We start from the raw sequence: 9,827 nt of genomic DNA, 5'->3' as shown, positions 1-9,827 counted from the left end.
CAGTGCCCTGGTTAGATCGGTCTCAGTCCGCGTTCACTGCAGGAGGAGAGCCAGGCCACTTTCTGATACCTGAGTAGGTTTTGCCCACGAGTCCCTCAACAGCTAGTGTGTGTGGTAAGAATCACTCCTTTGGGACTTCCTGGTAGTCCAGTGGCTAAGACCCTGCGCTCCCAATGCAGGTGGCCTGAGCTCCATCCATGGTCAGGGAACTGGATCCCGCATGCCACAGCTGAATTTCCCGCATGCTGCAACGAAGATCGAAGATCCTGCATGCTGCGACTAAAACCCAGCACAGCCAAGTTAAAACAAAAAAAAAAACTTTAAAGAAATAATAGAATAAAATTTAAAAGAAAAGAATTACCCCTTCAACCAGTGTTAACTATCGTCCTTAATACCTCTTGCTAGAGGTGAAAGCAGGAGTGGGACATGGAACAAGTGTTGGAAGGATGAGGCTGGAGAGGGTTGACAGGAGGAAGCTCAGCAGGGCAGATGGAGGCACGCCGTGGGCCTGAGTCTCAGATAGGCCGGCTCACCCCAGACCTGCCCCACGTTCTGGTCTGATTGGGGACGAGCTGCTGTGTCGTGGCTGGATGCAGGGGCACTGCGTCCGAAGGAAGGAAGACTTGGGCATCAGGCCTGGAGTCAGGCCCTGGCTTGGTCCCTTCATTGTTAACCGCTTTGAACCTCACTCTTTTCGTCCAGACAGTGAGACAGTAAAGGGTGTTCTCGGGTTGCGATTGAAGGAACTAATTGGTGAAAAGCTGACAGCACCATACCTGGAGCCCAGAGGCATCCGTTCAGTGGTTGCCGTCACTACTGTGAGCAAGAACAACTTCTGAGCCGTGAGCGGCTTTAGACATGTTGGAAGTAAAGAGAAAAAAGTGGGAAAGTGAAGCTTGACCCAGAACATGTGCAGGCATGCTAAATCGCTTCAGTCATATCCGACTCTTTGCAACCTTTTGGACTGTAGCCCACCAGGCTCCTCTGTCCATGGAATCCTCCAGGCAAGAATACTGGACTGAGTAGCCATTCCCTTCTCCAGGGGATCTTCCCAACCCAGGGATCAAACCCACATCTCTTACATTTTCAGCATTGGCAGGCAGGTGCCACTAGTGCCACCTGAGAAGACCCAGGACACAGGGGCAAAGCAGAGCCCTGTGTCCAGCCCAGGACGTCTTCCTGTCCCAGGGCTGCAGGTAGCAGAAGCAAGCGCCACTGTCCTCCCTGGGGCGGGGTGGGTATGCAGCACTATTTCCTGTGCATACGAGCACCACAGTATTTCAGGATTTGTGCTGATTTTTATTCTTTGTCAGTTTTGCCGTCATGCCTTTAAGGCAGAGTTTGGCAAATGTGACAGAAAACACATACTTGAACTGGGGTGGGTCCTCACTTCTGCCATCCGTGTCAACCATCACCCAAGATTCTCCGGCTTTAGAACTTGCTGGCAGCACAGGGCAGCATTAGCACACGGAATTGGCTGTATCAGAACGCTAGCAGAGCACCGGGGCTGGAGAAGGTGGTAGTAGTAGCCTCTCGGCTCCCTGGGGGAGCAAGGCCGGCAGATGGTGATTCTGAGAGTCCGAGTCATGGTCACGTGTCTCTTCACTGGAAACTGCAGTTGGAGAGAAGGGCTTCTTTTTTTTTTTTTTTTTATAAAACTGTGATAATTTTATTTTATTTATTTTTTTTTTAATTTTTTTTTATAAATTTATTTATTTTAGTTGGGGGCTAGAGAAGGGCTTCTGTGTCTGCTGTTGCCCTGTGGCTCTGACTGCAAAGCGCAACTCACAGATCCTTCCCGTGGTCTTAGCTCAGAGACCACCCTTTGGTCAGTTGCCAGCTTGACTTGAACTCAAACACACACGCTATTGGAGCTCCAAGAACTTTGGAACCAATCTAATGATGTTTGTTTTGGGCTTTAAGCTTCATTTTGTCTAAGTTGAGAGTAAGATTGAATTCTTTGTTCTGCCGTCCCCTTGCTTGGCTTTCCCCAAACCTGCCAGGGATGCATTTTGACACTTCATTAAAAATGTTTTTGATTCATTTCTTTCTAGTATTGCTGGTTTTGTCAGCTGGCCATTTTCTGTGATGCTGTTTACAAACAGGATTTGAGAGAAGATGGGCTGTATTCTGCCCAACAAAAGATTAAGATGTGTTGCAGGCTGGGGTCCTCCTCAATGTCAGACACACCAGGCATCTTGCAGTCTGATGAGGAAACAGGCTCAGAACAGTGAAGGGAGGCCACGCAGGAGTGAACCCAGGGCTACCCTTGCCTCTGATTGGTTGTAGCAGCCAGACTTGAGTAATGCGGAAGTCTAAAAATTCAAGCAGCTGATGACAGGGGGTGTTGAGGTGGAGAAAGTTTAAAAATTGCAAAAGCGCTGGAGTTTCTCCAGGTTCATTTTGCTTCAGGCAGGTATAAGTGACTTGTTACCTTGGTGTGAAGTAAGACGACCCCTCTGAGGAAAGAGGCTTTCAAGGACCATGTTCCTAGTTCTCTGTTTAAACCCACCGTCACGGGGTGATTACAGGAATAAGGTAATAAAAATCAAGATTAATAGCATTGTTAAAGATCTGCAGATTTTATGAATATCCTTAAAAAATTCCTATTATTCTTCAAAACGTGTCATTTTTCTTTTGAAGTTAAAACTTGAACTGACCAATTCCTATTTAAACAATTTACTTTGATAGTATCAAAGCAGCCTGAAATTACATCTCTTTCCCAAAATAGATTTCTGGGAGTTGGAAAAAAAGATTAGCAGTCTTTGGTATAGACTATTATCTTTTAGAAAGCACTTTTGTAGTTGAATAAGGAAAGTTATAAGAAATCAGTGGTTTTATTCAAATTCATTTCCGTTAGTGAAAGCACGTTAATAGTGTATCTTAGTTCTTTATTCCACCACTGAAAACTTATCCTCCTAGCTGTTTTTTGTTTTGTTTTGTGTGCTTTTGTTGTTTTTTGTTTTGGGTTTTTTTGGATTTTTTTTTTGGTCTTGGTGATGAACTTGGACTCAGCATAAAGTAAATAATTGTGTATTATTGACTTTTACCTGAACACAGAACCATGATGCCATTGCACTCTAAAGATTATAACTCCTTCCCTGTGGAAGGAAATTAGAATTATTATGTTCATCTCACATGAAAGAAAAGGCATTTTATAAATATTTACCAGTACTTTATGGTTACTGGAGGGGCTTCCCTGGTGGCTCAGATGGTAAAGAATGCCAGGAATGCAGGAGACCCGGGTTCAATTCCTGGGTCAGGAAGATCCCCTGGAGAAGGGAATGGCAACCCACTCCAGTATTCTGGCCTGGAGAATTCCATGGACAGAGGAGCCTGGCAGGCTACTGTCCATGGGGTCACAAAGATTCGAAAACAACTGAGCAACTAACACACACATGGTTACTGGAACAATGTACATTCAGCCTTTAACCCTTCTTCTAATTAAGCGTTCAAGATGGCTAGACTAGGCCTTCTAAGTTTCTATTCTCCTTAGTGAGCCAAGAAGAGCACATTGTTTCTCTCATTTATACAGGGACAGAAGTGTTACTTTATATGGATTACTAAACTGCACCTGGGCAGGAGGCTGGTTGTATAGTTCATTCTTGTTCTCTCTCCAGTAAGCTGGGTTTTGGCAGAAAAGCTGGTCCATGTGAGAACCTTGCCCCTTTCAGCTTCAGACAAGGAAATCATTGATCATAAGCATGTAGTGGGATTTTCCTTGAAGAGATGCTATTGGGAAGTTGTCTTGTATACACTGATTTTTGCTTTTCCTCGCAAACATGTTTGGACCCGAATCCTCCAGTACCTGTAGGTCCTGTGGTTCTGCTCTAAACTCTTGCTGTTGAAGTCATTCCAAGTCACAGGAGCTAATGAGATAATTCCAGAGTGTCTACCGTGGACTGGGCTGTGTGCTATCTTTAGGGAAAAGGAGACAGAAGACCCTGAGGCAATCTCAGAAGTCCTGGGGGGTGAATTGGTTGTTGGGTGTGCCCAGGGAGGGAGGGAGTCATTCTGCCTAGCGTGGGGATGGAGTGGCTGGGTTATTACCAGCCCCCTGGATTAAGTGACGTATATTTATTAACTACTTGCTGAATGGGGTTGTCTTTCTCCTGCCTTGGCCCCCTCACTATAACCGAGCAGGACCCTTGAGGCCTTCCCTGAATAGACCCCCCCACCACCACCCATGTAAAGGAGGCAAAGAATAAATTCTAATCAGAGGAGTGAGAAAATGTCAAATAAGACAGAATAATCATTAGCCATTAAACAAAGTCAAGGACCTTTAGTTCTTCCTCAAGGACTATAGATAATATTCTGAGCCATGTCTTTTGAGCTGTTTTGCAGATACTAAGACCCCCACCAGATGGAAAAGGTTAACTGTATGCTGACCACAAGCATGTAGACCCCAGTCCAGTTGGAACCTAGAGGTTGATGATACTGACTCCTAGTGACCTCATCACCAACCATGAGTTGGTGTCTCTCATGAGAATGTCCATGAGTTGACCACGCCCTGCTCCCTAAACATTAAGACTCTTCACTAACTCTTCCTGTTGGGGACACGAAGTTTTGAGGACATTAGCCCACTGTGGGCCCCTTTCCCTGGCAAAGCAATAAAACTGTACTTTTCTGAAAGTCACTCAGTCGTGTCCGACTCTTTGCGACCCCATGGACTATACAGTCCATGGAATTCTCCAGTCCAGAATACTGGAGTGGGTAGCCTTTCCTTTCTCCAGGGGATCTTCCCAATCCAGGGATCAGCAAAGCAATAAAACCATTCTTTTCTACTTCACCCAAAACTCTGTCTCCGAGTTCCTATTTGATACCTGTGAACAGAGGCAGAATTTTAGCAACATCACTTACCTTTCACCCAACACCCATTCCTACGTACATGGGAGACAGCAGGAGGTGATAAACTCTATAAACAGTTTACTTTGCCCCAAATGCACTGAAACTGAATATTTCTTAAATTTCCATCTCTGTATCTTCATGTATGCATGCTGTCATGTCCAACTCTTTGCGACCCCATGGACTGTAGCCCACCAGGCTCTTTTGTCCATGGGATTCTCCAGGCAAGAATACTGGAGTGGGTTGCCATTTCCTTCTCCAGGAGATCTTCCTGACCCAGGGATTGAACTCGCATCTCCTGCATTGACAGGTGGATTCTTTACTACTGAGCCACCTGGAAAGCCCATCTCTGTATCTAGCTCCTCAAAATAGCTGTAAAATTCAACGCTGTCAAGTATAATCTCTGGGGGTTACCACTAGGTTACAAAACTGCAAAATGTCATCTCCAAGTTTTCACAGATCGCAGTCTTGAATGATGTTAAAGATGAATCAGAATAACAATTTCCCTCAGTTAAAAAAAAAGACATCTGCTTATTAATAGATACTCTGCGACTGTCCTTTTAGATTTTAGATTTTTTAACTTCTGTAATTTGGGGCTGAACCTTTCTTCAACTCTCTGTCTTGCTTTCAGTGAGGATTTCTGAGAAAAGCTGTGTGCACCAGTGAAAAAAGAGAAGTTTCTTTGACCTCAAAGGCTAGTTGAGCTCTTTTTGTTCTGGGATCCAGGGAAGCTTTAATTTATTCCCTTTGATAAAAGTGATTAAACTGCCCCTTTAGTAGCTTAAGTTGTAATTGCTGAGAAAATACATACGTTTGTCAGAGTTGAAAGGTCAGACATTGATGGGAAGGTGAGGCCATTGTTTGTCCACAGAGAAGGTATTGTGAGCCGCTGAAATATGACCTTTGCTGCTGCGCCTTCCTGGTGACCTGTTGGAGGCCTGTGGTCATCCATATATTAGATTTCTCCACTGTAGATCAAAGGTAGGTAAAGACACAGTTCTATTGGATAGTTTGAACAACACTGCTCTTGGGATCTGGCATCACATTGACATCGATACTAATGGTAACATTATAAGATTGCCCTGCTCCATCCAATTTTATCCTGAACAGAGAGAGACTTTATAGTTAAAATTGGAACAATAATCTCTCTTCTCAGTTTTAGAGAAAGGTTAAGGTAATAGAATTTTCTCATTGTTAAGCTGTCGCCGCCTAGAATTTCTTCAGCTTCTTGGCCCTTATCATCTTCCATTCTAGTTTAGATGCTGTGAGAATTGACATAAATTTTTATAGAGTGTGGCTATTTTTATTTTATTTTTTGCTTTCTAATGAGAACCAGTTCATTAGAAAAGGCCCTGATGTTGGGAAAGATTGAAGGCAAAAGGAGAAGAGGATAACAGAGGATGAGATAGTTGGATGGCATTTCTGACTCAACGGACATGAATCTGAGTAAACTCCAAGAGATAGTGAAGGACAGGGAAGCTTGGCGTGCTGTAGTCTAGGGGGCTGCAAAGAGTAGGACACGACTTTGCTACTGAGCAACAAAATGTTTTGCCTCATTTATCCATATTGCATGAGGTCCCCCCAGAAAGCTTGGTACTCTACTATTTGAAGATGTTTGAGAACACTGGGTCTGGAAAGAGAGGGAGTGGTTCCAAAGCACTGTCGTGGTAGCAGGTGCGGGCGTTGTGCTAAGCCTTTTGTGTATATGTATATGCACACGCATATACATATAATTAAATCTTTCAACAGCCCTGGGAGGGTGATATTATCGTACCCATTTCACGGATGATGAGTTGCAGGGAGCTTAAGTGATTTGCCCCAGGTCACACTGTAAGTGGCAGAATCAATTCAAACTCCGGTGTTTTCCTGATAACTTAGATTTTTTTTTCCCTTTGGTCAGAATCCCCATCTTTGCTTGCATCTGTCTTTTCTTAGCACTGATGATTTAGACCATTATTATAAATTCCAGGTAGAGCTTTTTTAAAAAAACATACAGGCCAAAGATTTCCAAGTGGTTTCCGTAATGGGTCATGAGATCAGAAAGCCCTTTTCATGGTTTTATCTAATTCAAGATACTTTGTGGTGACTGGATCTCAGAATGTATTGTCTTTATCCCTTCTACCAATTAAAGCTTTCAAGAAATGGCTAAAATAGGCCTTCTAAATTTGTATATTTAGTGGAAATGGATGACAGTGTGAGGTAGTGAGGGAGGAAAGGAACAGGCCGAGCTGACTCCATCTTGAAAAAGAAGGAAACTCCATCTCTCACTTTCAGTGAGCTTTGGACTATGTGCCTGGTAGCCATGGGGATAACATACCTATGGCCAAACTGGCCTCCCGGACTAATAAACACCAGATTCCATACCAAGATTTCCTGTCACCTAAAAGAATGTCATAATCCCCTATGTAGTCAACCACCTTTGTAATCTTTATGGCACCCATTGGTGTAGGCTACAATGTATACCCAGCTGACCCTTCTGATTATGAATCATGGCTATAACCTGATTGTATCCCCCTTTAACACTTTCCAGGCTAGGTTTAAGGAATTTGGGGATGTGGGCTTGAGCAGTACACTTAAAGTATATAAAGTTTTCACAAAAGGCGGTTGGGGTCCTTGGCTAAGAGGAGACTCTGCCTTGGGCCCGCCGGTGTAATAAACTACACTCCACTATCTGCATTGTCCTTTTGAGTGAGTTTGTTTCCCAGAACACATGGCTACAACAGTGGAATATATTATTATTATTTTATTTTTTTTTTATAAATTTATTTATTTTAGTTGGGGGCTAATTACTTTACAATATTGTAATAGTTTTTGCCATACATTGACATGAATCAGCCATGGGTTTACATGTGTTCCCCTTCTGGACCCCCCACCCACCTCCCTCCCCATCCCATCCCTCTGGGTCATCCCATTGCCCCGGCCCTGAGCCCTTGTCTCATGCATCGAACATGGAATATATTATTAAAAATATAGGAATTGTATGAAACAAAAAAAATTGTTTTATTTGATGACATTAGTAACAGGCCAAGTTCTAGGCTCTGAACAATTTAGCTCGTGTCACTGGTAAGACCGGCATTAACAGCCTGGAAGATTCTGGGCACCTGGGGAGGAGAGGCGTGGAGGAGTGCCATGGTTACCAGGCACATAGTCCAAAGCACACTGAAAGTGTGAGATGGAGTTTCCTTTTTTTTCAAGAAGGAGTCAGCTCGGCCTGTTCCTTTCCTCCCTCACTACCTCACACTGTCATCCATTTCCAGGACACACCTTCATCCTTCTCTGGGTTTATAAGCCTGATAGCAGGTTTCAACAGCAATTTAATACAAGGGACAGTCCTCCCACAGAACCCAGTGGACCCAAATGTGGTTCCCAAATTGGCCACACAGCCAGAAATTTCAGGAGTGTTTGGGGACACACGCCGACTAGGATTCCTGCCTACCTAGCCTCTCAGTGTTAGGCCAGTTCCCGCCTACCAACCTCTTCTTTCTTGTTTTAGGAACGATCCTTTTCTCTGCCTGATCTTTTGGTTGAGATCAGCACCTGTCTCTCTTCTGCCCAATGAGCTGGCAGCCACAGGGGTTTCTCCACTCTTCTCCCCAACATCCTGTCCAAGAAAACAGCATGCTGCATGGCCTTAAAGGGTGCCTGGGGGCTTCTTTTGCTAGTTCAGTAGACATCTGTTTGGTTCATGTTGATTTCCCTTCTGTGAGAATTCCCTCCCTCTCACTGCTTAAAAAGGATGGACCGGAGAGAACCCCAGAGTGACATCTGAGCTGAGTCAGCAGCAGGCTGGCATGCACAGAAATGCTAAGGGCCGGAGGAATGGGGGCAGGCTCACTGCCATCTGCTACAGGCTTATTCTTGTTTGCTTTCCCAGAGCCATCCTGGGTGTCACCCTCACTCAGACTTGGTTGAAATCCTATTTGTCTTTCAGTCTTGTGAAATACTTCAGAGGAATTCCAATAAGTTTCTTTTTTTTGGCTATGTGGGATCTTAGTTCCCTGACCAGGGATCGAACCGACTCCCCCCTGCATTGGGAGCACGGTCTTAAACACTGGACCACCAGGGAAGTCCCAAGATTCTTTTCTTTCTGCTTTTTTTTTTAAATTGTACAAGTATTTTATGATTATAAGGATTATTATTATGGCTGTCATTATTGTTGCTTAGTTGTTTTCAGTTGTGGTTAACTAAAATAACTTCTCCCACTAGCTAGTTAAGTAACAAATGGGCAGGGAATAACTAGGTCCACTTGAGGAGGGTTCAAGGTATAGTCACTGTGGAGTGAATATATACTGGCACTGCCTGGGCACTTTCCACCTGCCTGGATCATCCACTTAGACCCCCACTGGGCAAATTCATCCAAACTCTTCATCACAGGCTTTGGAGAGTGAAGAAAAACAAAACAAAATAGAGGTATGAGCATGATCACCCTCAAAAGGTAAATAATAAACTGGAAAAATATATACTACCCACAAATTTGATATTCAATGATATTCTTGATCTATGAAAAAAATAAGCAAAGGATAAAAATCCCCAAAGAAAAATGATATACAAATGGCCAATTAATGTGTGAAAAGATTTGCTACTAAAAAATTGAAATGATAGATTTTCCCTCCAACTATCAATTGGGAAAATTTTACCAAAATGATAAAGCCAGTGGTTGGTGTAAATGATGAAGATGGTTGCTCCTGCCCACTACTGCTAGGAGTTAAGTAGTACAGTCTGCACTTTCTGAATAAAGCTAGTTTTAAAATGTAGATCTTTCTTTCGACTGAGTGATTCCAGTTCTATTGCTTTTATCAGAGAAACAGACATGCAGAAAGAGAGGCATATTTCATTGCATTATTTATATAATAAAAGGGAGACTTTTAAAAAACTGTTTCTCTTTGGAATAAAGGGTTACATTTCAAATGATAAATATTATCACTTACTGAGCATTTCCCACATGTCAGGTGCTTTTCTAAGAGTTTTACATATATGAACTT

The sequence above is a fragment of the Giraffa tippelskirchi genome, chromosome 1 (genome assembly GCF_054371585.1).
Source record: "Giraffa tippelskirchi isolate mGirTip1 chromosome 1, T2T-mGirTip1v1.2.pri, whole genome shotgun sequence".
In the NCBI taxonomy this organism is placed as follows: domain Eukaryota; kingdom Metazoa; phylum Chordata; class Mammalia; order Artiodactyla; family Giraffidae; genus Giraffa; species Giraffa tippelskirchi.
This window is presented reverse-complemented; position numbering follows the sequence as displayed.